The sequence below is a fragment of the Ochotona curzoniae genome, unplaced genomic scaffold (genome assembly GCF_017591425.1).
Source record: "Ochotona curzoniae isolate NIBS_2020 unplaced genomic scaffold, NIBS_Ocur_1.0 contig_2927, whole genome shotgun sequence".
In the NCBI taxonomy this organism is placed as follows: Eukaryota; Metazoa; Chordata; class Mammalia; order Lagomorpha; family Ochotonidae; genus Ochotona; species Ochotona curzoniae.
Window position 1 is genome coordinate 4426434 of NW_024465654.1, and position 27358 is coordinate 4453791.

At 43.1% G+C, this 27358-nt stretch overlaps 1 long non-coding RNA gene across 4 annotated transcripts in view; it reads left to right on the forward strand.

Moving 5' to 3' along the window:
• Positions 1-1109: 1109 nt before the first annotated feature.
• The window catches only part of LOC121155489, a 63276-nt gene continuing 37027 nt past the window's right edge, over positions 1110-27358 (forward strand). The window contains exons 1-2 of one of the 4 annotated variants that reach the window (XR_005883670.1): positions 1110-1653; positions 17804-17944. This is a non-coding gene — a long non-coding RNA (uncharacterized LOC121155489). Of the gene's footprint in view, positions 1654-17803; positions 17945-25875; positions 26048-27358 lie in introns of those variants that run through there. The other 3 variants (XR_005883669.1, XR_005883671.1, XR_005883672.1) reach the window with 3 other exon arrangements.

Below are 27358 nucleotides of genomic sequence, written 5' to 3' on the forward strand. Positions count from 1 at the left end.
GGAATAAAGATGGTGACATCTGTATCATTGCATTTTGATGATTAATCATGTGAACTGCTGGCTATTGAGTGAGTAAATAACTACTCATGTTTTACAAAGCTGTGGTCAGATGGGGGTGTGCAATGGAGAAAAGGAGCTTAGAAAAACTTGAAGTGAAATCCACAAATGTTGCTAGTGTCACTCGCCCTGCATTTTTTTTTTTTAATTTATTTGTTTGGAGGCCAGTGGTGTCATATGGCAGATAAAATCACTGCCTGCATGGCTGGCATCCCATACAAGCACCGATTTAGTTCCCAGCAGCTCCACTTCCCATCTGGCTTCCTGCTAATGCCCTGGGAAAAACAGAAGATGGCCCAAGTGTTTGGGGCCCTGCCACTTGTTTGTGAGATCCAGATGAAGCTCCTGGCTACTGGCATTGGCCTGGCCCAGTTCTGTCTATGGCAGCCATCTAGGGAGAGAAACAACCGTTAAAAGATAAGTTGCTCATTCCCTCTCTGTCACACAGCCTTTCAAATAGATAAACAAATCTTAGTGGGGAAATAAAGATTTATTCTTTTGAAAGGCTAAATGAGAGAGGGATTGGGGGAGAGACAGAGATATCTTCCATCTACTGGTTTACTTCCCATGTGGTCATAAGGACTTGGGCTCGGGTCAGGCTGAAGCCAGTGTCAGGAACTCCATCCAGGTGTCCCTGAGGGGTGACAAATACCCAAGTACTTGGACCAGCGTTTGCTCCCCTTCTGGATGCATTAGCAGAGTGCTGGACAGGGAGCCAGCCAGTAGCCACTTAGCACACTGCTCCACATCTCTGCCCCTCACAGACTGTGGTTTGGGCTGAGAATTCTCAGATGGGGTATGATGTGTATAGATTAGTGTTAACCTGAAAAAGTTTAGCTTTAAACAATTTCTGTACTTGGGTAAAAAAGTCTGGCCCATAGCAGCTGCTGTACATAGTGAACCATGCCTTAGCGTGTATGACATGCAAAAAGTTAGAACAGAATGTGTAGCCCTTTAAACTGACTCTCAGCTGATGGTAGCACCTGATCCTCCAGCCAGTCAGAGGCTGAGAGGTGCCTAGATGTGACCACGGAAGGCAAAGGCCACGACAGCCAATTACATTGCTTTAGTTTGTCCCTCTTTTTTCTACCTACAAGTGAAACCTGTGGGTGTGGTGGATGGGACACTCTGGACTACCTCGGGTCTGAAAGGCTGCCTGATTTTAGAATCCTTGTTGTGCTCAAGTGAGCTATATCACAGTAACTGGTCTCTACTTTTAATTTTAGTAAATAACTTAACGTATTTTATTTATTCTCCTTAAAGAACTCTTATTGAACCAGTAGGAAGATGAGTTGAAGAAAGCCAATCTGTGAGGCTGCTTCAGATTTCCATAATCCATTCGAAGACCGACAGAAGTAAGATGTTGCATTGGACACTGCCCTGTACCTCTCTGTTTTCAACAAGAGCTCACGAGACTGAGAAATTTGCAGCCTCCTTAGCCTTGTGTCCAGTGCTGCAAAGACTTCTGGGCATCCCGGCCGCAGCTGGCACTGCCGCAGTGCGCATGGCACACCCTGAAGCTGCTCTGGACACCTCCACCTGCATACAGGCTCTTGCAGTGCCTGGTGCCTGTGAAATCTGCCACCTTCCAAACAGGTAAGAGATTTCACCAATCAAAGCCATACCTTACTGTGGTGTGAAACTTCATGTTTTCAAAATGTTTTGGCTTGTGTTGTTTTGCCTTAGAATTCACAGAAACTTGAAGGTGGCAGAGATTTCAGAAGCTATGATCCCCATGTAACAGCTAGAGAAATTGAATCCAAAAGTTAAACTCACCACTTTGTATAAAATTAAATAGCTGGCTAGCAGCAGATCTGGAACCAGTACTCAGTACTCCTGACTCTTAACCCGGTTGTTTTCCTGGCTTTGGCTGGGCTTCAGCCTGGCCATTGTGGCCATCGGGGAGTGAACCATAGGAGGGAAGACGTGTGTGTGTGTTTGTAGCTCTAGATAAATGTTTTAAAATGTGAGATTATTCCAGGTCTTAAATATATTTTTTAAATGTGGTAGCTTCCTGAAAACTTAACGATAATATGAAAAGAGAAAATTAGCTAATCAAAACATACCTTTCAAACAGTATGTATCAGATGCATAATGGAATTCAAACACTGGAAAAACTATTGGGAGATGAGGTCCATAGGTACTTGGGTGGTCCAAAATCATGAAGCATATGGGGAAGCTTTACCACGCCAAGCCCAGCCAAAGACATTTTCACCAATTTATTCAGCAAATTAGAAAGTAAGTACCTAAGAGAAGAACCAGACAAAAAAATTTTTAAATATTCTTTTTAACAAAATTAAATTTGAAGTTTTCTTATGAATGTCATATCCATCATGTGGCTAAGTCAGTTGGAAAATTTTTATACCAAAAATGATAGATGTATCTGATTCAGTAATGTGGCTTGGCTTGATCTTTAATGATATAAAATTGTGAAAATGTTATCACTGCGTAGTTAGCATTTCTTATAGTCATAATTCCACAATGAACATTTAGAAGAAAGACTTTGAGAATTTATAATTTTGTGTATCCAAAAATGATGAAGGGATTTGTCATGATAAAAATAATTTTATTCTTAAGGGAGAAAATAAAATTTAAATGATGGATTTTCAAAGGCACACAGGCACACACACATTTATATAACTCTGGTTGTTTTCACACCTTTGATTTTTTTGAGAGGAAGAGACACAGAGTTTCCATCGCCTACTTCACCTAGCAAATGCCTACGAGGTCTAAAGACTTGAACTCAGTCCCACCTTTCCACTGGGTGGCAGCAACACAGTGTGTCACGCTTCTCAGGCTCTGCTTTGGCAGAAACTAGGACAGGAGCCATTCTGAAACGGGATGTTGCCATCCCAACCATTATCCTAACTGTTGGACCTGATGCCTGTCCCCTGAAATTTTTAAGATAAGTACAAATTCCATTAGGAAAGTGGAATGTGGTTATCTTAAGGATGGAGTTAGGAGGAACTATACCAGAGAAATCATGTAAATAAGGCATGAAGATTCCAATATGTGCTCATGTTAAATGGTGAGTGATCTCACCAGCCTCAGCAGAGAGCTGAGTGCAAGGGAGTAGATGTGAGAAGCGTGCTAGGACTGCAGCAGTGGTGGCTGCGGTCAGCAGCGGTGACTGTAGACTCCCGGCGCTGTGTGACCACCGACAAATTAAACTGCCTCGGCCCTTGTTTCCTCTAGGATTTCATGACGATTACAGGGTGTATTTTTTATAACATGTAAAGACTTTTATAAAGACTTGGCATAGCATGTAGCTCAATAACAAAGTTAAAAGTAAACAAAACTCTGCCAAAAATGCAAATAAACAGGCCAGAGTTGTATATGTCAGTCATGGATCGTTACAGCGGCTTAAAGGAATGTCATTGGGAATTATTGATCCATTATTGATCTCAACACAGTGTCGTGCCTTCCTGGAAATCTTGCTGGAAGTCCCCCTCTCACCTTCTCTGTGAGCTTATGCCTTCCTCCTGTTCCGACTCTGTGTCTTGGCCTCCCCAGACTGTTCTGGCCACTGGCTGCCATGCATGTCAGAGGGTGATCTCGCCCTGTCATCTCCACAGCAGAGTTCCAGGACAGGATCTTGGCTGCGACCGAGAAAGACATTGGGCCCCCTGGCTTAGCCCATGCGATGGAGCAGTGTTCTGCCAGGCAAATTATGCACAGAGCCATGAAGGTGTGAGTTGGGGCTGGACCTGAGGAGCTGCCTCTGTCAGCACCATTGAGAAACTCTTCAGGGTTTATGGGGAAGCTGGCCAGCTTCCTCACCACCTTCTGGAACTTCTGTAGACCTAGGACAAGTTTGCACGGCAGCTCTCTGGCACAGGTCATCCCTCCCTCCGTGCTTGGAGAGGATACCCTCACCTTACTTCCTTTCTTCCCCAGGGGGTGGTTGGGACTGACTTGTTGAGAAAGGTTTCCATTACCTAATGAGTCAGGAGAGAAAAGGGTTGCCATGGTTACATGTAAACAGCTGCTGTGTGGCTCATGTCATTTTACATTTAGAAACTGCAGCCTATATAGCCCCCACCTCCTCAGTTTACTTGCTTGTTTTACAATTACAGAAGCAGATGTGGCAGCGCACTTATCCCCTATTTGTTGGGCATATACGAGCGCACACCTCCTTGCCTGGCCCCCTGAGTGAGGGTAATGCGTGGGCAGGCGTGCTGACTCGAGTGTTGCACATATCCCTGACCACGGACCTTATGAACAGGCAGTGCGCCTTCACAAAAGGTTTCATCTCAATGCAGCTTCTCTAAGACTACATGCTAAAGTGTGACTAGAGAACAAGCCACCCAGACTGTCACCAGTTGTGAAGTCTGCACTCAATATTGTCCTGTCCCATCCCTAGGGGTTAATCCTAGAGGGTTATTGCCCAATTGTGTGTGGCAGATGGATGTTATCCATGTCCCTTCTTTTGGAAAACTTGAATATGTGCATGTTTCTGTTGATACCTATTCCCATGTAATATATGCCTCCGCCCATTCAGGAGAGAAATTAAAATATGTAAGAGCCCATTGCTTACAGGCCTTTGCCCGTATGGGGTCCCCAAACAAATGAAGACCGATGATGGGCTGGCCTATGTTAGCCAGGGTTTTGAGAAGTTCTGTCAAGATTTTAATATAACTCACAAAATAGGCATCCCTTATAATCCTCAGGGTTAGGCCATTGTCAAATGTGCCAATTGCACCCTTAAAGTTTATCTAGAAAAAGTAAAAAAGAGGGATGTGGCCAAGCATTGCAGCTCGCCCCATTCCCTACTGGCATCCGCCATCTATGTGTTAGATTTTTTGACTGTCTCTAATGATGTAGTTCCTGCAGAGCGCCATTAGCTACGCTCTGCTAATGAGAATAAAGGCCAAGTAAAATGGAAAGATCCGGCCACAAATAAATGGCGGGGACCAGATCCAGTACTAACATGGGGGCGAGGCTCCGTTTGTTTTTTTCTTCAGGATGAAGAAACGCCGAGATGGGTGCCCGAGAGACTTACATGACAAATCTCCTTGGCTCCAACTCAGCATGATCCCATTCCTAATGATGTTCTTGCAGGATAAAAGCTGTTGGGAGGAGGAGACCTTGGCAGCGGTGGTGCAACTTCCCAGTATTGTGCCCACGGGAAATGCAGATCTCCAGCTGCTCCCCAATTTACCATCATATATGTGTTACCCCCATGAAATGGCATTAAACGGGCAGCACGGATGTTTAAGGAATGGAGTAGAGTCTTGGCCATGGACTGATGGTCGTAGCCATGATTGCAGTACTGTTTTTTCTTCTCTGCTGCCTATGCAGGCAACAAGCCCGGAGCGGCTCATCATTCAGCAAAGCCATGATTTGAGCATGGCTGGTTGAGCATGATGCGTGATGGGTAGCCAGACACGGGTAAGATCAGGCAGAGTTGACGACCAACCTAAGACAGGGATCCCGCGTGCCTCGGGCAGGGCTCCCCATGACGGGTAAGGCATCAACTGACTGCTGGACAACCTAAGACAGGCAACCATTAAAAAAAAAAAAAAAAAGGAGGATATGCAGGGCCCGGTCTCCCAAGGGTTAACTCCACAGCTTCATTTATTTCTCAAGAGGTATAACAGGGCATGCAATCTTGGCATGACACATTTAGTCCCCCAGCCTCACGGCCAGTTCCTGCTTCCTGTTTGTCAAGCTGTGTCCCCAGGGGATTTTAGGGTGGCCGCTTGAGGATTAGATAAACACTGGGAGGAACTAGGCAGAGTATAAAAGGCAACCTGGAGTTTCAATAAACGGCATTCGGCATTCTCCTTACATGTATGACCCAGTGGGTGCTATCTTCTTTTCAGCCCTAGTCCTCCACTCAGCTCGGGATACACGGTGACACGGGCATTGCTGGCAGTTCAGTACAGCGGGACTTCCTCCTTAGGAAGTGAATTAGCACTGAGTTCCTTGGTGAGCCTGAAAATACTTTCATACTTAATATCCATTTGGGGAGACCAACTTTAAAGAATTTCATTGTTAGTAATTGTCAAAACATTAATTTTGTATCATTCATAAGTTCTGTTTATAGGCCATTTCACAGTAGCACTTTACACATTTCCTTAACAGATATACGGCTCCACTGCATCTGGTGGAAACTGGTTCATTGATTATTATCATAAGATGCAAAGGGACGTCGTGCTGAGGGAAGGACAAGGAAAGACACTGGCAGGCTTTGAACTGTGCATGGCACTGGGGTAGTTGTTCTAGGGAGTGGTGACGCTAACAGTCACTGAAGCCATGGGAGAGATGTCATGACACTGTACATCCCTGTGTCTGGGAACTCCTACAGTGGCCCAGGGGGTTAGGCTACTGTCTGCAGTGTTGGCATCCCACATGAGCACTGGCTCAAGTCCTAGTTGTTCCTCTTCTGATCAACTTGGGAAATCCCAAATGCCTGGGTTGCTGCCACCCCATGTAGGAGTCCCAGGCTCCTGGCTTTGGCCTGTCCCTTGGGAGTCAGCAAAGGATGGGAGATCTGCCTAGCTCTGTCTCTGCCTGGTTCTCTGTAACTCTTCCTTTCAAATAAACAAATCATTGGAAAAAATTCTTTTTTCTGTTCTGAAGCAGTATACTTCTAAGATACATATTTTCCCCTCACTTTGGCCTGTTTTGGGAAAGCAGAGACTGATTTTTTTTTAATTATCTTTTTCCTGTCATGTACTGAAGGATGTAAGCATTGCAGTGCACTTTCAGAAAGACTAAAGTATTTGGGTTGCTTAATTAGACAAGTTAGCAATGTGAGATACCTAGGCTTGTTAAACTGGAAATGTAAGAGTTATACAACATGTCTTGATGAGCAACTTAATGAAGCATTTGAAAGGATGTATCCATGTAGAAAAGCCCTGTCTTAAAATATTCTGGAGATGTTTCTATTTAAAGTGACGTATGTAATATTTGTAAGGAGGTGAAATTTTCATAATAGGAAAATATGTGAACATGCATAACAGGAAGATTTTAAGCTTCACTTGTCATAATGATTTTTAGTACGTTTTTAAAAATACTTATTTATTTGAAAGAGTTACAAAAGTAGAATGGGGAGAGGTAGAGTAAGAAAATGAGCAAGATATCCTCATGCATTAGTTCACTCCCCAAATGGCAGCAGTGACTTGGGCTGGGCTGGACCACAGCCAGGAGCCTGGAGCTTCATCTGAGGCTCCCAGGAGAGTCTAGGGGCCCATGTACTTGGGCCAGCCTCCACTGCTGTCCCAGGCACATCAGCAGGGAGCTGCATCAGAAATGGCGCAGCTGGGGCTTGAACGGTGCCGGTGTGGGTTGCCAGCATCATAAACAACATTGTCACCCACTACATTGCAACTTCAGCTTCTCAGGAAAAAAGAAAAAATTAAACCTGCCATCCTTGTGCAGAGTGTGTGTGTGTGTGTGTGTGTGTACAAGCTCATGGAGACAGCCAGTTGGACAAGCAGAAATCCATAGCCTCCTGGTTGTGGGTGTCGACTTCCAGAGCCCCACAGCAGAGGGAAGTCAATTGGAAGAACCTCCACTGAGCTGTCTCACTCACGGTGAATTGACACTTGCTGTGAAACGATGAGATTCAGCCTTCAGAGGTCAATTTCTAGTCTGTGTAGCTCTTCCATCAGCTTCCTAGAGTGCCGAGGCTAACCCAGGATCAGATGGGCCCATCAAACTGTGAAGAAAGCAGTGATACAACTTTTTTGGGGAGAGGTGGGGAGAGGTCTTCCCAGAAATTAAGGTACAAGCATAAAGGTATGTAGGGAAACAGGACTATTGAAAGCAAAGGGAAAGGCTAGGCAAGCTCATGAGAAATAGAGTGAACAAAAAGCCAAAACCCAAAAGTGACCCCCAACAAAGTGTAGGGAGTGAAACTGCTAACCATAGTAATTTTAAAATAATGACGTTATAATGAAGCCAAGGTCAGCATGAGGCCACATCCTATAGCCATTACTAAAGTTATCAGCTGGTGCAGATTCCAAGTGAGTAACATTGTGAAACTTGAGTTTCTTCTACCTGGTAAGGTGGGAGCCGGAGCAGGGCTGGTGGGTGCATGGAAGGCAAGTTTGCGGGGGTGGGGAGGGTAGGAGGCGGAATGGGAGATTTGAAAAGTGTGGACTAGGCTGTTGCATGGGCTGCAGCAGCCTGTTATGTGTGGGTCAGCTGCAGCTGCCACTCTGGCCAGCCAGGACTTGTGCATGCGGAGGGAGCTGTGCTGCCAGAGCCATCCCGTGGCAGGTCACATCACAGTTATCACACAGACTGGCCAGGACTGTCAAACCTCAGTGTCCACCTGTCACACCACCCATCCGCCTGTATCGCTCTCATATTTGGTGGACTACAAAATCAGTGGCAAAGTTAGGTAGGAAATCGGTCCTACAAAGTCTAGTAGCTCACCGTCTGTTTCCCATAAAATAAAACATGCTTCTTTCCTGTCTCCAGGCAAGCAGTTTGTTTAAGTGGATTTGGATAAGTGAGGTGTAGAATTTTTGGATCCAAAGATACTTTAAGATTTTTATAGCCTTGGACATGGATTCCTATAGAAACTGCATTCCAAAGCTTATTAAAAGCTTAAACTGTAAGTAAGTGTCATATTACTAAAATGCCTGTACTCTAAAGACATTTATAAGGATTTTTTAAAGGTAGCTTTTCTGACAGCTGCAAGATAAAACTAATAAATAGTGCAATGACAATCTTAGAAGAGGCCATTCATAAAGAGAATTGAACATCATTAAAAACAAAAAAGGAAAAAAGCAAAAGTGTCAAGGACCCAGATGTTGGCTATGTGCAGTGAAATGCCACTCGGGGAAAGGTGATCCCACACTGCGAGGCTGCGGTGTCACCCCAGGAGGCCTGGTTGGCATGGACTGTGATGTGTACAGCCCAGGGGCAGAGCCATCCTGTCTGCGAGGCAGGGCTGCCTGTGGCCCCACAGCACTTGCACCTGTCAGAGCAGGCAGCCACTCGGCACGGCAGTCAGAGTCCTGGCCGTTCTGCTTGCACTCTGGGAGGACCAAGCGGTCTTCCCATCACCACTCGCCATCCGGGCCGCGTCCCATGGAGAACAGCGAGGGCGGGCTGCACTGCATGACAAATTTCCCATTAGCAAAGAGACCAGGCTGATGCTGTCCATCAGCCCCACGTCAGCTTCGTTTGGGTGAATAGACCTCTGCCAGCTTGGTGTGGTCTGCACTATTAAAAAAAAAAAAAGTAAAGATGAGACCTTGGCCTAGCATGATTTTTGAGAACACAGTATGATTTGGGGAGGCTGCTGCTGTGTTTTGAAAAGGTATTCTATTTCTGTTGTTTGTATATTTGGCCACAGTTGTGGGCATATCTATTCCATTATAGAACATCTTTTACCCACCAGTGTGGAGACACGTGCATATAAAATAGCATGAGATTTGTGGACAAACAGATTTGGAGAGTAAGCAGTTATGCACATCAAAAAGGAACTATCTTTCTAATAAATGCTATTTTCTGTAGTTGCTTCAGAAAATGTATTTTTAAAAAATCAGATAACTACTCAGAGTACTGCAGTGGCTAGCTAGTCAGGGATAAGTAATTTCTAAAAGAACCGTGTGACATTTCCAGCTCAGAGGATCAGATGGAAAGGAACCAGCACCAGCTGCGTCTGTGTGCCATACAATACTAAAACGCTTGGCCAGAGCGCGTTCCCACTGATCACAGCGTGCTCGCCTTTGACTCACAATGCCGCCGTGGTAGCTCTAATTAGAGACATGTCAAGTAATTCAGTGTTAACACTGGTGTGAATGAACCAGCCTTGGTTACAGTTTGAAAAACTCTTCCATATATGGGAGTCTCCTGGCAACACTTTTCTGAGCTGAAAATAATTCATATTATATCTGCTGGTCATCAAGTCATGCCCCATTTTGTTAATGCCATGACTAAATTGAAATACAGATGTGGCAATTAAAAGCTAGAAGTGATACTTATTCACGTGGGACCAGAGAGGTACTCCATATAACCACATTTTTTTTTCTTCCTTAGTTAAAGAAATGGTTTGCGTGCTGTAATTGTGATCTTCCTGCTGTTTGTGAATAGCTCATGCATCATGACCAATACATGGCTAAACTGCTCTTATGTTGCACATATTTGCCTACTAAAATTTATCTGAATTCTAGGGAGAAAAATCTAATACTTTGATTACAGTTACAAGTTTTTATTTGTCTTAATAGCCAATTTGTGTAATAGCTCAAGATAAACACCTAAAATCCTAAAATAGTGTCTTTAGTTAAGCCTTATACTCAGAATGAAACAAGCCTAGAAACAGAGTGTAAAGTGTAGTATTTCCCAAATCTGGCTCACTCCTGTTGTAAGACCAAGCCATGTTAACTACAGCCTGTCCTGGTTTTAAATATATGCTGGTTTTAAGTATCTGCTGTTTTCAAAAACTTTTAAGACCCTTCAGGAAATTAAAGAATGAGACCCAGCTTCTGCTGTCATGGAGCTTATAATCTACTTGGGAGCGGGGGCATAGCATGCTAATCAAGTCACTGTATTGCAAAACAGAGTGTTAGGTATCTGATGGGGTAGGGAATAATGTCCATTGCTGTCTGGGACCGTGGTAAGAGAAGGATGAGCAAACAGACTCTATGGAAAACTCGACCGCCTTCTTCCAGTGAGTTGGCCAGTCAAGCCAAAAGTTCATAGGCAAATTTAAGTGACTTAGAAAAGAGCAAATTGTAATGGTTAACACTTTTTTTGATTTCAGAAATTAATCAGGACAATGAAGTATTGACATGAGGATATAATGTCACATATACATATATTAATGAGAAAAAAAATTGAGAATCTAGAAGTATATGGTCATTTTTATAATCAGTTGATTTTGACAGGAGTGCTCAGAAATTCAGTAAAGGCTTTTTTTTTTAGATATTTAAATTTTTATTGGAAAGGCAGATTTATAGAGAGGAGAGGCAAAGAGATCCCCCATCTGCTGGATCACTCCCCAAATGGCTGTAACAGCCAGCACTGAGCTGATCCAGAGTCAGGAGTTTCTTCTGAGTCTTCAACTGGCTGCAGGATCCCCAAGGACTTGGGCCATCCTCCACTGCTTTCCCAGGCCCTAAATAGAAAGCTGGATTGGAAATGGGCCAGCTGAAAGAAGAACTGACATCCACTGGGGATGCCAGAGTTTGTAGAGGGAGGATTAGCCTGTTGAACCACCACATTGGCCCCTAGGGTTTTGTTTTTCTGTTTATTTGCTGGCACAATTACAGAGCCACATGCAAATTAAAGAAGTTGGAAGCTAGAGCTATCTTTTTTTTTTTTTTAGAACTATCTGTTACATATGTAAAAGATGTAAAAAAAGTAGAAATAAATCTCTGTGAACAAAGATTAACGATTTCTTAAAATACCACACAAAGTAAAAGCAATAAAAAGAAAAAGAAAGAGGCAAATTAGACATCATCATAGTTTAAAAGTTTTGTACTACCAAAGACATCATAAAAAAGGAATCAGTTCACAAATGGAAGAAAATTTGTGCAAATTATTGGTAAAGAGCTCTTAAACTCAATAATACTAAAACATCACATTTTAAAAGGGAAAGGATCTAAAAAACAAAGATGAGTGTTATCAGACAAAGCTGATGGAGAATTATTAGAGAAGTGTTAAGGTGAAACCACAAGGAAATATCACTTCACATCCTGCCTGATCACTATCATTAAAAATACAATAATAATACTTAATGAGAACACAGTAATGTCTTATGATAAAAAATTAAGGAATGTTTTATTATGTGTCACAAAATTAAATGGCAAATATTGATTTCTGAAACCAGAAAGCCAAGTTTATCAAACCACAAACTTGACTGCAGGTAGCTATGTTCGTATGACAGAGGTAACTTAGCCTTGTGGTATGTGCTGTGGGTTGAATGTTTACATCCCCCCGAAACGTGTGTCCTGAAATTCCAGCCTGCAAAGCGATCGTATCAGAAGGTGGGACTCCTCGGAGTCGTGGGGGTGTAAGGGCAGAGTTCTCCCGAGTTCAGTTCCTTATGAAAGAGGCCAGAAGAAGCTTGCTTTTTTCTTCCTCCTCCTCCTCCACTTCTGCTCCTCCTCCTCTTCTTTTTAAAGATTTATTGTTTATTTGAAAGAGTTACAGAGAGGAAGAAATGGAAAAAGAGAGATCTTCCATCTTCTGGTTCATTCTCAAAATGACCACAACAGGGCCAAACTACTTGAGACTCTGCTGCTTTTCCAGGCCATCGGCAGGGGACTGGAGCAGAGGTGAAGCAGCTGGGGCTTTAACTGGCACCCGGATGGCATGGCAGCCTTCATGCAGTTGCAGCGTTAGACCTGGGAGTCCTTCTGCCATCGAGGATTGAGGTGAACACACGGATCTCTGAGTCAGCAGGCAGCTCTCATGAGGTAGTGAATCTGCCATCTCAGAACTGTGCAAAGTAAGGGTTGGTGTGTTCCACTTGATGGCATGTTTGATAGAATGCAGTTAAGACAGCATAATAGAACTATTGCTTTTGTTATTATGAAGAATCAGTGCAAAAATGTTAGGACTACAAGTGCCATGACTGCTGTATGGGAGAGCATTGTTCTAGATGAGCAGTTTAACCAAGCACACTCTCCTGGTTGGTTAAAAATGGGATTTTGAATAAAATAAGACAGCTAAGGACCTTAAGTATTATGAACACTGGAGTGTGCTTTTTTGAAATTAAGAAGGTTGAGCTCTCTGATAAGGTGATATTGAGGCAGAAATCTGAAATAATGAGAATAAAACGTGCCCAACACAATACACATCATGTGGCGGGTGCCGAAAAGTCGTTTGTGCTTTGTCACCTGGAAGTGTCCTAATTACTGACTGTATGCTGAGCTGTCACAATAGACTTATTTTAGAAGGAAATTTCCCTTCCCTTTTAAACAAACAAAACATACTATTATTTTAAAATCTTAAATTCTAGTCATGATTTCATAACAAGGAATAGTCTCCTTGCAGTATCAACAAAAGGAAAATAGCTTGCTCTGTATGATAATAATAGCTCAGGAGAGAACAGAGAACAATTTACTGCTCCCACAATCTCTCTTTACATGAAAAACAGTGAAGTTCAATCTTAAACAAAGTTTTCCTGCCACACTGTCAGGTGTGCAGCAGGGACTGTGTTGCTGGGCAACGCTGTGAGGCTAAGCCCCAGGATCCATTCTTACATAATTGTAAATGGTGCATCCACCAGCAGTGCTGATCCCAAATGGGGGGGACTCGGTATCACTGGCTTGATAAGCTTTTCCTTTCTTTTTGTAAAATATTCCCTTCATATGAAAGGCAGAGATACTGGGGCAGGGAGTGGGAGTAAGGGAAGGAGAGAGATTTTTCCATCTATTGATTTGCTCCCCACATGGCTGCAACTACTGGGGTTGGAGCTGGACCAGGCCACACTGGGAAGGAGCCAGGAGCTTCTTCCAGGTTTGCCATGTGAGTGCAGGGACCCGTGCACTTCAACCATCTTCTGCTGTTTCCCTGGCCATTGGCAGGAAGTTATTTCAGAAGTGGAGCAGCTGAGACTCAAACCGGTGTGTTCAAATGGACACATCACTGCAGATGATGGCTTAACCTGTTAAGCCACAATGCCAATCCCTTCATTTTTTTAATCTAAGATTTATTCATTTACTTATTTGAAAGGCAAAGTGACTAAAACAAGGACGTAAAGATGAGGGCAGATGGAGGTTTTCCGCCCGTCACCTAAGTCCTCAGATGGTTGTAATGACCAGGGGGCTGAGTGAGGCTGAAGGCAGGAGCCAAGGACTCTCTCCTGATGTTCCATCTTGGACTGCTCTCCTGCACACATTGGCTACGAACTCACAGAGAAGTGGAACACTAGGATTAGCTCATGTGGGATGTCACCGACTCAAGTGGCAAATTACCCACCGTGCCTTCATGTTAACCCAAGAAAACATTTTTCAAGTTTTTTAATGAAAAGTTGAATATCTGTTTTTAGGGTGAAACTTTGGTAATGATACCATGGCCTTATTAGTGTCTTCAGGTTTTAAGTGTCATTTACCTCTCACATGTCGGGTCAGGGCAGACGGAGTAGGGAGGGGTAGAAATCCAACCTTGTATTTCAAGTGAAGCCTTCCGCAGAGAGTTCCCCCAGGTCCTAGAGAAAGACGCTATCAATCGGTGCTTTTAACATGAGTGACTGCCAGATGCGCCTCCCCTTTGGTTTAGGCCCTAGGTGTGTTAAGTTGGAGACTTCAGAAACCTTCAAGGATGATATAAATGCACGGTGTTTGGTTACACTTCCATAAGGTCATCGTATTCGGCAGTGCACCCCACACCACCGCACTGCTGACAACTTGGCAGGAAAACTTTAAGACTGAAACATCATTGCTTTTATTTAAAAAATTTTTTTCATTGCTTTTATTTAAAAGGAAGTTGGGAGAGGAATGAATTTAGCTCTCGAGCATCAGTACTTGTGGCACTACTTTTTACAGATGGGGAAACTGAGGCACAGGGAGTCCCATAACTCCTCGAGGTCCCAGGGCCAGCTTTGAAAGGCGGAGCTGAGATCCCCCAGAGAGCCTGCCTCCGCGGCTCTTGCCTTCGCACGCCTCACGCTCTGTCTCACGCTTGGGAGAGAAGCTTACATTCATTGCCTTAGCCTCCTCTCTTTAGATCTTGCGGCTACACTGTCTCTGATGAGCTGAATGGAAACTGCAGCTAAATCGCGTATGACGTAGGTGTGATATCTCACACATGACTTCCTCCCAGTTTTTCTTTGTTGCCTCTCAGTTTCTTCATGTTCCTCCCCCTGCTCCCCCAAGCTGGCTCTGTGTCACGAGCCATCCCCTTCCGGGTGATCTGACACATCTGCACGCTGTTCCAGTGTGAATTCTAGGTTTTCTACGATGAAACTCAGCGTGCTGCTCTAGTGTGACTCTTCGCTCGGATTCTGCAGCCGGAAGTTAAGTCGTTCCAGTCTTCACACTTGGTTCTTGCCGACTGATTAGATGCATGTGAATTACAGATCACCTTGTCTAACAGCTGGGAGCATGTATTTACCTATTCCTCTCTTAATTTCAGGCCTTATTATTTCACACTCATGCGCATTTCAAAAATCTTACCATAATTTTCTAATTTAAGTCTCATTTTCTTCTGAATTCTTCACTAAGAAATTTCTTTCAGTTATAGTAATTCTTTGTTTAAAACCCATCCGAAACTTGCTTTTTTCATTTTGATGCATATGGAAAAAATATCCGTATTATCATGATATGAAAAGGTCCTGGTGATTAAACCTCTTACTTTTCTTGTTTTTTTTTTTTTTTCTGAAGAATAATTCACTACATTTTCTGCTTGTATTCTGTGATTTTACATCTTTAGGTTTGGCTTCTTGGTCTATTTGGAGTTTATTGAGGTATGATGTGACATATGCAGGGCTTCGTTTCATCCTTTCCAATTGTGTCAACATTGTTTTTCAATAATTCTCTCCCATCCCAGTGATTAGAAGTACATGTTATTTTTAGATAAATGGCACTTAGCACATTTTGGGGGATACAGAATTGATTTATTCGTGAGAACAATGTAAACATCATGCTAACAGTTTCTATGTGTTGTGCGTTTACTGCCGGCCACACGTTGTTAGCACACTGTCCGCATGACCTCGTTCATTCCTTACAGCAGGACTTGCTGATCCATTCTACAGACTGATACTGTCAGGACAGAATCACTCATCTTTGTCCCTGGGGCCTGTGGCGAAAGAATGGCAAAGCCAGAATTGCATCTTGTGCTTATACAGTCAGTATCTGGGGAGCTCAGTAGAAATACTTATTAATGCTCAGCAAACTTTAATATAAAAATAAATTCTCTAGGATCTTGTAAAAATACAGATTCTTGCATTATTTGTTTGGAAGGTAGAGTTACAGGCAGGGAGAGAGAAAGAGAAAGGAAGAGATCTTCCACCCACTGGTTCACTCCCTAAATGGTCCCAGTGACTGGAGCGGGGCCACCGTTTGCTGCTTTCCCATGTGCTTTAGCAGGAAGCCGGATGAGAAGTGGAGCAGCCGGGGCTGGAATCAGAACAGGTACCCTGTCAGCACCACAGGCAGGCGCTTAATGTACCATGCCAAAATGCTGGCCCTAAAATGCAGATTCTAATTCATCAAATGTGGTACTGGGATTATGCTGTTTTTCTAACAAGCTCCCTGGTTATTTTTACACTGCGGCTTTAATGATAATGTGAGGAATTGTGGGAGAAAAGTGTCCTTTTGTTCTTAGAATTCTTATCTTTGAAATACATTTAATAGAAGTATTTTGAAAGCCAAAAAAATAATAAGCCTGCATTTTTCGCATAGATTAGGGAAACTAATAAGATAAAAAAGATGGAGTGATGATTAATTTCCAAATGTTTAAAAACAAAATGAGATTACTAAGTGGGATATTAAATGCAAATTTAATTCAAAACCTGTACAAGACAATTCACAAATAATGTTCTTAAATAGTTAATAAAGGGTTTTAAACTGAAAGCTGAGTTAGGGGAATGTTTAAGGGCAATATTGCATTCCTTATTTAAAACTGCACTGACTGATGGATTGATTGCTTTAAGGCACACAGTCAGAGACGGATGTAACGGTCTTGGGTGCACTGGCTTGTCCTCCCAATGCCTGCAACATCTGGGACTGGGTCAGGCTGACAGCCGGGAACCATGTGCTCTGCCTGGGTCTCCTGTTTGTATGGCACAGGTTTGGTCACCTGAACACTCCCCTGGGGCCTCCTGGACTGCACATTAGCAGGAAGCCAGAATCAAGAGCGGCTCCAGGACTGGAACCAGGGACTGTGCAGTGGGGGCGAGCAACGACACCTTTTCTACTCTGCCAAATGCCTGTGTCTCATTCCTTCTAACAAAAAGAAAAATTGCTATTTTATTGGCAATAAGATTTCGGTCTTATGTTTTACATTATTATGGCATCATTATTTCTTAGAAGCTGGCAGTCACCATGATTAAAAATATCTGAGAGCCCTTAGACACCTGGGAGAGCAGGCAGCCGTTAGAAAAGGGCGATGCACTGGGACTTTTGCCGAGAGAGCAGTGCCTGTCGGGGTTGCGTTGGGCACGGAGAGGGGGTGGCTGAGATTGTAACAGTGAAGACCTGTCCATCCCTGGGAGCTGCCAGGTATTCAGTGTGAATTTTAAGTTACCAGTAATTAACGCAGTGGGACAAAGACAGACCCGTGAGCCACATGCTGATGGCTCAGGAAGTGGTGGAGGAACTGTCAAAAATGTAGACAAAGTTAATGAGGAAAAAAAAACGGAAAAAAAAAAAGAGAAAAGAATGTATCATGCTTTTCATTTCTGTCACTCTGGTATGCATTTTTATACAACGGAAGGGCATTAAATATGTGCTTTCACAAAATCCAGTGAAAATAGCAAAATTTAGTAATGGTAACGTTTTTATAACATTAATCTACCGGTAGCAAATATTGTCCCAGTCTTTCTTTAAAATTTCACTTCTTCAAATATGTGGATAGTGGTACATTCAAATAAGCTAAATATTTAAGAAGTCAAGTGACAAATACCTTACCTTACATTGGTTGTCTTGCACAAAATGCTAACAGAAATGTTATTTCCTCTTGCCAAAATATTTTCCATACAAATGTCTGTACGTACTTTTACTGACAAGTCACCCAATCTCCACTGTACTATAAAAACTGTACAGATTTGATAAGATCTACCTACAGTGCTTGGTAGGTTTTGTAATTAAGCATTGATGCCTTTTGTTTCCTCCAGAATCACTTGGTGTTTGTGACTCTGCAAAATGCCTGCACATCTCGGCGCGGTCACAGGTCTGTTCAAGTCCATCAGCCCGGGCTCCACCGTCATCAGAGCACCCGAGGAACCGCATCCTAGAAAGTGAGATCATTTGAGCAGGTTGGTGTAACTACCTCTACACTCATTAATTCTTTTACCAGAGAATCTCAGATTCTAGGAGGTTGCCAACAGCCTCGTTTGAATTTCATCTCCTTTATTATTCCATTTGCAGACACTTGTCACTGAATAAACACTAATGACCAGGGGAGCAGCCGAAAGGCAGGAAGCAAAAAGGGAAGGGACAGGGAGGAAAGAGCAGGGGATGGCCCCTAACCAGGTAACCAGGTCCTGGGTGGTCACAGCTGGCAGTGCTTCCATAGATGCCCAACCTAGTAACGGACGCCTTCTTTTTCAAATGTGAGATCGCAGCAAGGGAAATGTCCCCTCCAGTTATTTTATTTCCATACGCAGACGAGAATCGAGCATGTGTTTTATTTCCAAATGTTTTTCTCCAGATTTTTATATATTTTCTTCTTTCTGAGTGTTTTTCTCCATTTTCCCTGTTAAATTGATTCTGATAGTCATATTCAATTTTTTCCAGTCCTCAGATACCTGTTTACTCCTCAGAAAAAGGTAAAACTTTACAATGTGCCTGGTCTGATTACTGAGCTTGGGGAACGAGTCTCCACAGCTGTGGCATGCTAACGTTTGCGTTGGGAGTCCGAGCAGTCTGCCTAGTGTCTATAGTAAGACACCCACACACAGTAAGGGGTGCCTACTGACCACAAGCGCCATTTTGTCTGGCGTTAGTGGCAGTAATTTTATTATGAATAAGCTAATTTCTAGCCACCGAGAGGAACTTGGTTATGTAAGATGGCTGTATAAGTGATTCTTGATCTCTGTGTACTCTGTTAAATAGTTTAATAGCAAAACGAGATGCTGTTGCATTGATGCTTAGTGACCACTCCATCCTGTAGCATAACACACTTTCCTGCTTTCTTTTCAGTGTCATTCTAGTAAATGCATGTCCTCGGGCGTGACTCCATGCTTTTTGATCCTTTTTAAGCCCGACTCTTCCTCCTCTCCATCTGTTCCATATCTGCGAGCCGAGAAGAAAGCTCAGGTGCTCTTGCCTTCAGTTCTGGCAACAAGTGCAGACACTGGACAGGAACTCTGTGTTCCCACTCCATAAGTGTAAAAAAACTGTATGCCTTTTTTTTTACTTGACATTTAAACAGTTTCTAATTTATGTGAATTTTATTTGAGAGAGAGCTCTTCCATCTGTGCCTTACACCCTAAGTCCAACCACATCTTCCATCTGTGCCTTACACCCTAAGTCCAACCACACTGGGCCTGGATCAGGGTGCATCAATAGGGTCTCTGATGTGGGGAGCAGGAACCCAGGTCTGCTGCCTCCCCAGGTGCACGTCAGCAGGAAGCTGGTTCACAAACGGAGCTGGGACTCAAACCAGGCATTCTGAGATGGCGTGCTGATGTCCGCAGGGGTGCCTTCATTCCTGCGCCCAAGTCCCTGCCTGCTTTCCCAAGACAGCTGGCGAGGCGGGTCCTGTTCTGGAAATGTCCTGTTCTATGCACAGTCTGAACTCTCGTTCAATGAGTGTTTTTGCCATTTCTTCACTCTCAAAGGAAAGCCAGTGGTGGAAGTCCACCCCCGCCCCCTTGGGGTGCTCGCAGAGCCAATCGAATTGTCCTTGTTGGTATAGATCCTCTGCTTCCGTTCATCAGCCGTGTGTTGATGTGTTCACGTAGAAAATAGTCCAAGATGAGAAATACTAACCTTTGGCCACCACTAAATGGAAAATACATGTAAATTGGTCGTAAACCTGGTGATATTTGTTAACAGTTGGTTTTATAACAATGTTCTGACAAGTGTGCCATATTTGTATGACAGCTCCCTTCCCAGAATACTATAAAATGAGGAAGGAAAAGAAAACGGGAAAATTGCCTCAGTTTTCCTAAAAGGCTGAAGATAAACAGTTAAGACGGGAAGATAGCTGCAGATACTGTTTATCTCCATCTCCACTGCATTACCGTTGCCAAAGATCTGCCATCTAGAAACTTCTCTTCGGTCTCCTGTCCCACAATTTCTTCTTCCTGATCACCCCATTCGTGGCTGGAGTATCTGTTAAGGTGTAAACCAGATGATTGCAGTCCTGTCTGTACCCACCAGTCCAGCTACTTTGCCTGTATTTATCCCCTCTCTCACCTATTCCGACCATACTGCTGTTTTAACAAATTTATGAATTCTCAGAAGTCTATACCTTTAAATATAATGTTTTGCTGTGCTCCCTATTCAGCTATACCCATAAGCCTTCATAGCTCAGGTTGAAAGTCTCTTTTGTAGAGTGGACTTCCATGAGTTCATCTCAGCCTAACTCAGAATTCTGAATTTCTAATAACCTCTTGCTCTTACTTTTTAATCATTTATTAGCAGAATTTATAATTATTTATTTAATTCTGTATGTGCTTTTAAAAAATAGAATAGGCCCTTATGGAAGAAGTATGACTTTTTCAAGAAAAAAAAAAAAACAAAACAAGATTTATTTATTTCAAAGGCAATTAGAATCAGAGATACAAGCAGAAAAAGAAATGTATTTTCCTTCCACTGGTTCACTCTCCAAATGGCTGAATTAGCCAGGGCTATATTATGCTGAAGCCAGGAGCCTGGAGCTCCATGTGGGTGCCCTAGGTGAGTGGCATGGGCTCATTGCCTTGCCAGGAACACTTACCGGGAGCTGCATAGAAAGCCAGCCAGCCAGAACATCAACCACTGGGAGCATGACCTATTTTGATGCTTCTTGGGAAGCAAATCTCTGCTTGTCTCTTAAGTCTCTATACATCTTAGAAGCAGAAACAATGCCTGCTGTTTTCTCCTGTCAATCTTTACTATGATGACTGAATAGCAAAAAGCCTGCAGAGTCAGAGATGATATGTCCCAGGCTGTCATTCTTACTGCTCATTATGATATACCTAACTCAAAAGTCGTATATGCGTCTTACTCATCAAGTTCTTGTGCAACACATTCCCCATGTGTACAGGTGCCACCTTGCACTTCCACAGCACCTGGGAGAAGTTGGGCCACCTAACTTGACCCTGACTAAAGTTGATGTAAACAGTGAAGTGCCCTATCTAGCTGAGTCATGATTTTCATACCTTATTTTCATGCTCATAAATCTGCGAGATGCTAACTTGCAAATCTATAAATAGAATAAAAGCCAAGAGCCTAAAATCACAGTACTTGGATCAGATAGGTCTCTAAAAAAAGTTCATTAATTAGGTGAGGATTATGTCCTTTACAGAGAGAAGGAGAAACAGAGATCAAGTGAGAGAGGGGGGAGATCTTCCATCCACTGGTTGACTCGTCAGATGGCCATAATGGCCAGAGCAGAGCTGATCAGAAGCCAGGAGCCTGGAGCTTCCTCTGGGTCTCCCACATGGGTGCAGGGACCCAAGGACTTGAACCACTCTCCTCTGCTTTCCCAGGCTGTAAGGAGAAAGCTGGATTGAAAGTGGAGCTGCCAGAACTCCAACCAGCAGTAACATGCAGTGCTCTCTGTGGTAGGTGGGGTGTTATCTGGTGAGCCACTGCACTGGACCCTAGGTTATATCCTTTTGAAAGATTTGATTCCTCATTGTAAAAAAAAAAAAAAAAAAAAAAAAGAAAAAGAAAAAGAAAAAAAAAAGCAATGTAAATACTTTCATTATCTTGAGGAGGATTACAGATCTCCTGAAGTCACTTCTATAGATAAAAAGATCCTCATGAACTCCCAGTGTGAACACGCTCAGGTGAACTTCTGTTAAAACATTTGTAGCAAGACTAAGGCCAAGAGGAGACGCCTGTGTCTTAGTCTTCTCGGACACAATAACAGAACACCTTAGTCTGGGCAGCGAACAAACAGCAGCGTTGTGTTGCTCAATGTTCAGGAGGTTAGATGTGATCTACTAAGGCCTGCTGTGATTCTGAGACATGGGGCATTCTTGCTCCCAGGGTGACAGAAGCAGACAGGCTCCCTCAAGCCCTTATCTAAGGCACTAATCACACTCACGATCCAGCTACCTTTCCAAGGCCCCACTTTTAAATACCATCACCTTGATGGCTAGAGTTCAGGTTTCCTGCCAAAGGCCTGTGCAACCACCAAGGGAATCAGGCGACCGTGTTCCTCAGCAGCAAGAAACGCTGGAGACAGTCTGATCGAGCATGTCTGTTTATTGTAATGCAAGCACAAGCCTATATAGACTAAAACAGGGGAAGACAGGGGAAGACAGGGGGGCACCTCCCGACAGTCCTCCCACCCAACAATGGCACTGTAATTGGCTGGAAACCACATCTATCTCTCTAGACCCTCCAAACATGTCATAGGTCACGGACAACACTCACAGCTGGCAGTTATAGGCCGTGGGTTGTATATACTAGGTAGGCTGGCAGGTAACAGACTGCACCTGACTTCTCGGAGTTACTTCTCAAGAAGTCCAGCACAGTTCGTCCAAGGACAGAGAAGAAAGACTGGAGTGCAAGCCCACCGCTGTCTTCTGTATGACCAGTGAACAGGCCAGTTTGAGGTCTCAGTTTGCTGAAGCCGTTGTCCGGTGGTTTCCCCAGGGACCTCCCTCAAAGGCCAGGCAGGCAGGGAGCTAGGGATGATCTCCCACAAACAACATGCTGGTTGTGTTTCCACAGCTCCTGGTTCTTGCTGTTTTCTTCTTATCTTGGTCACCATCTCTACCACCATGCCAACCCCTTAAAATAATTCTAGAAACCAAAAATAAGACCAATTATTTTCCTGCTGTCAATAAAGTTCTAGACTATGTTGCCATTCAGAACATGAGTTACCAAAGTCAGGTTCAGAAACGATTAGACAAATCAATGGTCTGAACCAGAAAGGTGATTGAAGATGAGTTTTAAGGGAGAAGAGGTTTACTTAATACATAAGGAAAATGGCTGCACAAAGTGTAAGACATTAGCAGTGTGCTTCCAGCATCTTCCTCCTGGTTTTATTAGCAAAGACCCTACCTAGCACTGAACTGAAATAAACCACAGTTCACGCCCAAAGCCTGGCAGGTCTCATGCAGAGAGCCTAGTCGTGTTATCGACAATTCTCTGGTCTTGGGATAATTTTTTGAAATAATTTTACTTAACTAATAAGGATTTTTAAAGATTGTGTGCAAATAATCAGCATATGGAAGGTATAAGGATGATGACAGTGTAAGTTTTTTTAATAAATAATCACAGCATCTGCCTATGGTGCCTCACTTAGTATGTTCTGCCTTTGTTTTCAAATTATAAACTCATATAGTTGATACATCCTGGCATATGAAACTTTCATTCCCATAAGTGGTCTTCTGCTGATGCGAAGTTTCATTTGGTGTGACACAGTTGTATTTCTTGGCTCCACGGATCAGCTTTGAATTTATTTTGTTTTAGCCCTTGGAACTTACAACTAGTGGGCTTAGTCTTTATGTGCTTTTCATAGCAAGTTATTTAAATTTGTTTGTGTTCCTGAGTTATGAAGCCCAAACATGCACCATCAAATTGACATAGATTATGAGGGCACTATGTAGATTTCAGTTTCAGCGATTATTTGCTCATTGGGTTATGGCCAATCCAGTATCATGTCTGAATTTGATTTTCTTCTTTGTGAACTGGGATGTAAAATTAGTAGTTACTTCCAGGGCTGCTACAAATATTAGAGATATTTTATGCAGAGTATTCACATTTCATGAAGCTGTTGCTATACCTACTAGGCACAAGCACATGCAAACCTGAAAAGCATGTTTTAGCCGAGCTTTTCCAGAATGAACAGCCGACTCGGAGAAACCAAGCATGTTCTCCAAGACATCAGAGCTAGTTAGAAATGAAGTTAAGATTAGAACTCAAGTCTGTCTGGCCTCTGCACGGAGTCTCATTCTGTTGTGCTCTCAAAGGCCATGCAAATGCAGAAGACAAGAAGATGATGAGGCCATCGAGAGGATTTCTGCGTGCCTGGCTGAAGGGCCTGACCTGGGATCCAGAAGTTCTCCAAGTCTTCCTAAAGAGGTACCCAGGGAAGCCAACAATGTGTCTCTAACGGAATAAGCTTAGCACTCCTCATGCATTAGCAGAAAATGTGCTCATAAAGATGGATTCGTAAATTGAGTAGATGAACAGTTTAGAAAGTGTCTTGTGATAAGAAATAAAGTACTTGTGTTTAACTACAGTCTTGAACTTTTGACAGATTTTTAAGGGAAAGAGCAAAGACATTGTGACAGATACCACAAATACTACTGTGTCAGAGTTTAGTGTTGAATGTATTTTATTTTAAAAACCACTTATAAAAATGCTGAAACATTTCCTGGTTTAACTGCATTTGCATTAATATTGATCGTAATTTGGCAATGGCAGATTCACTCTAAAGTTATGAACAATAAACTAGCCAGTGGGTACTGCATTCCAATGACAGGTTCATCCATTGTGGGTGCTGAGAATGTTCCTTTATGGGACTTGCTCTATGGATTCTAGTTCCTGTGTTGTGTGACGTGGCTGTCCCTTACCATACCACATACAAATCCAACATTAATTTAATGTTCTCAGTAACTAAATGTACTCATTTATGTTCTTTCTAAACTTGATGAGCTAGGTTTCTCTTTATACCCCACGGTGACCAGTTTATGGGGAAGGACAAATGCTTGTTTTAGCCAGAATATACAAAGACAGCTTCCAGAAGTGGGTTGAAGAGCTCAATACAGCCCCACACTGGAGCACTTCTGAGGTGTTTCCCTGTCCCCTCTGTGACGCAGAGCCACTCGGGTGGAGCTACTGGAGCGTGTGGCCCAGAGGCGCCTGCCACGGCAGGGAAAGCCCGAGCCACCGCGGAAGTGGCGGGTGACTCCACGAGTCTGACAGGACATCTGCAGTGAGAACTGAACCTTTAGAATCACAGGAGTTTGCTCCTCTGTCTGCGTGAGCCACACTTTTAGTGAGGTGAGTTTATGTCTAATTTCAGATTCTTACCAGATGAAAACATGGACATGCCTTAAATAAACTTAGTTCATCAATTTAAGAGAATGTGTTGGGTGTTTTACAGGATTGCTTTAGGAGCATTAATTATAAATGTCTCATTTTTCTTGTATTGGCAACTTAATACATCAGTTTGACAGTTCTCTCAAGAATCATGACTTAATAATTAATGTAGTGCTGTTTGTTAATAATAAAAATGCAGAAGATGCCTCTTGGTAACTCACACAATCAGTTGTATCTTTCGTACCCCTTTTTAACTAATCTCTGTAGGAAACCTTCTCTGGCAGATGTTCTGTGTCCATTATAAGACATTCCAATTATTACAAAATGTAGCACTTCCAGATAGTACGTTTCTAAAAAACAATATTACCACAAAGGTAATGAGTCTAAATGGCTAATATCAAATGGATTATTAGCAAGATATGATAACGGGTATTTTAACACTCCCTGCAAGTGTCTGCTCAGGAGAAGTTGGGCTTTTTCACTTGACTTCCATACCATCTGTGCACATTGGCCCACTTGGTGCTTTTCACACCTGCCTTCCTTCCAAAGATGACATGCCAGGCCAGAAAGATTTCTCAAGAGCAAAACGAGCATTTTTTCAGCTTCGTCTGAGGTGCTTGTCAAACAGTACCAAAAGGAAGCCAATTGCAGGAGAAAAGCAGTGTGCTGTTTCAGCCCAGAACGCAGCACTGTTTAAAAACTTAGTTTTGGAGGATATGACCTCAAATGTCTGAAAGTCACCTGAAGATTTCTTTTTTTTCCATTTTGATGACAATCTGAAAAAATATGTAGGTAAGAAGAGCAAATGATTTAATCAGCTTAAAAAGCAAGAGCCTGCAGAAATTCTGAAATTCTGAAAGCCGATGTGAAATTATGGAGAAAGATATGACATCATGCGGAATGAAACTGTTGTCACAGAAACTGCAAGGAAGGAGCAGCTGGAAGCCCCGGGGAAGTGGAAGGAGCTCCGTGGACTGTCCAGCAGACTCTGCAGACCAGATATAACTGGAAGGAAGGAGCAGCTGGAAGCCCTGGGAAGTGGAAGGAGCTCTGTGGACTGTCCAGCAGTCTCTGCAGACCAGGCATAACTGGGGCTGGATGTCCACACAGAGAAGTAATGAATGTGGGCGCTCAGGGATGAATGACAGGCCAGGGGTGCTGACATTGATGATGGCTTGGGAGAGCTTCAGGACCAAGGATAGAGGGTGAGCCAGGGAAATAAAGGCCTTGCATTACTCACTGTCCTGGAATCTTGTAGAGTGGTAACCGAGTGAAAGCTCCCCAGGCAATACAAAGCAAGCTGCCCTGACACTGCAATGGACCACTTAACGTGCCAGTTGAGATGACACATACATGCCTGAGTGCATGGAGAGCACCAGCATGCTGGATAAGAAGACTTCAAACTCTACTGATATAATTGCACCAGAGGACAGAAAATTGGACAGTAAGCATAGGACTCATGAGCAGGATAACTTTCAGAAAGAATATGAATATGCCATTCATAGCAAAAGAACTATTATGCATATAAATAACCAATTGGATATTGGAACATAAATCTACACATTCCCATGGCTGAGCAGCAAAATTGACACAACTAAATAGTAAATCATTGAACTGAAATATGTGGACTGTATTAACAAAAAAAAAAAGCAGGATTCCTGGAAGACACATGTGGAAATTATCAAGTTCACCTTATGTGTATTCCAGATGGAGGAAATGGATACAATACAAGCAAATTATTCCTTAAGAAGACAGCAGACAGCTTCTGTGTGATGAAGAAAGATGAGATTAGTTATATTCAAAATTTCTCTTCAATGCTAAAGGAATAAATTTAAAAAGCAAAATAAAAATGTAAAGTGCGTCTCTATTCTGCACAGATCATAATAAAATTTCAAAATATCCACAGGAAAATGTTTAGGAACAGGCAGTGGGCACAGCGGTTGAGTCACTGCTTGGAAGGCCTGCATCCTGTGTAGCTGTTCCTGGAGTTCTGCTTTCTACCAACACGCGTCCTGGGAGCCAGCAGCTCATCACCCACGGGGGAAACTAGATTAAGTTTTCAGCCCTTGGTTTTGGTCTGTCCCAGCCCTGGATGTTGTAGGTATATGGGGAGTAAGCCAGTGGGTAGATTTCACTATCTTCCTCCTCTCATATCTCTCCCCTCTCTCTCCTTTTCTCCCCACGTCCCCTCTCCTTCCTTTCTTGCATTCTTTCCTCCCTCTCTACCTTTCAAATAAAAATAAAAATTTCAGAAATGTTCAGAAATCTGACAGGAGCAGGGAGGGGGACATTATCCTATAAAGAAACGAGAGTTAACATGTCAATTTCGCATCAGTTACATTGGAGGCACACATACTGTAAAGCAATATCCTTCACAGTGTGGGATTCGGCATTTCCTGTTTGGCTAAAATAGCAGTCAGTTTTATGGTAGTATCCACGGAACAAGAAGGTGCAGATAAGTATCATAAATCATGAAAACCAGGGAAATGCAGATTACAGAAGAATAGAAAAGCAAA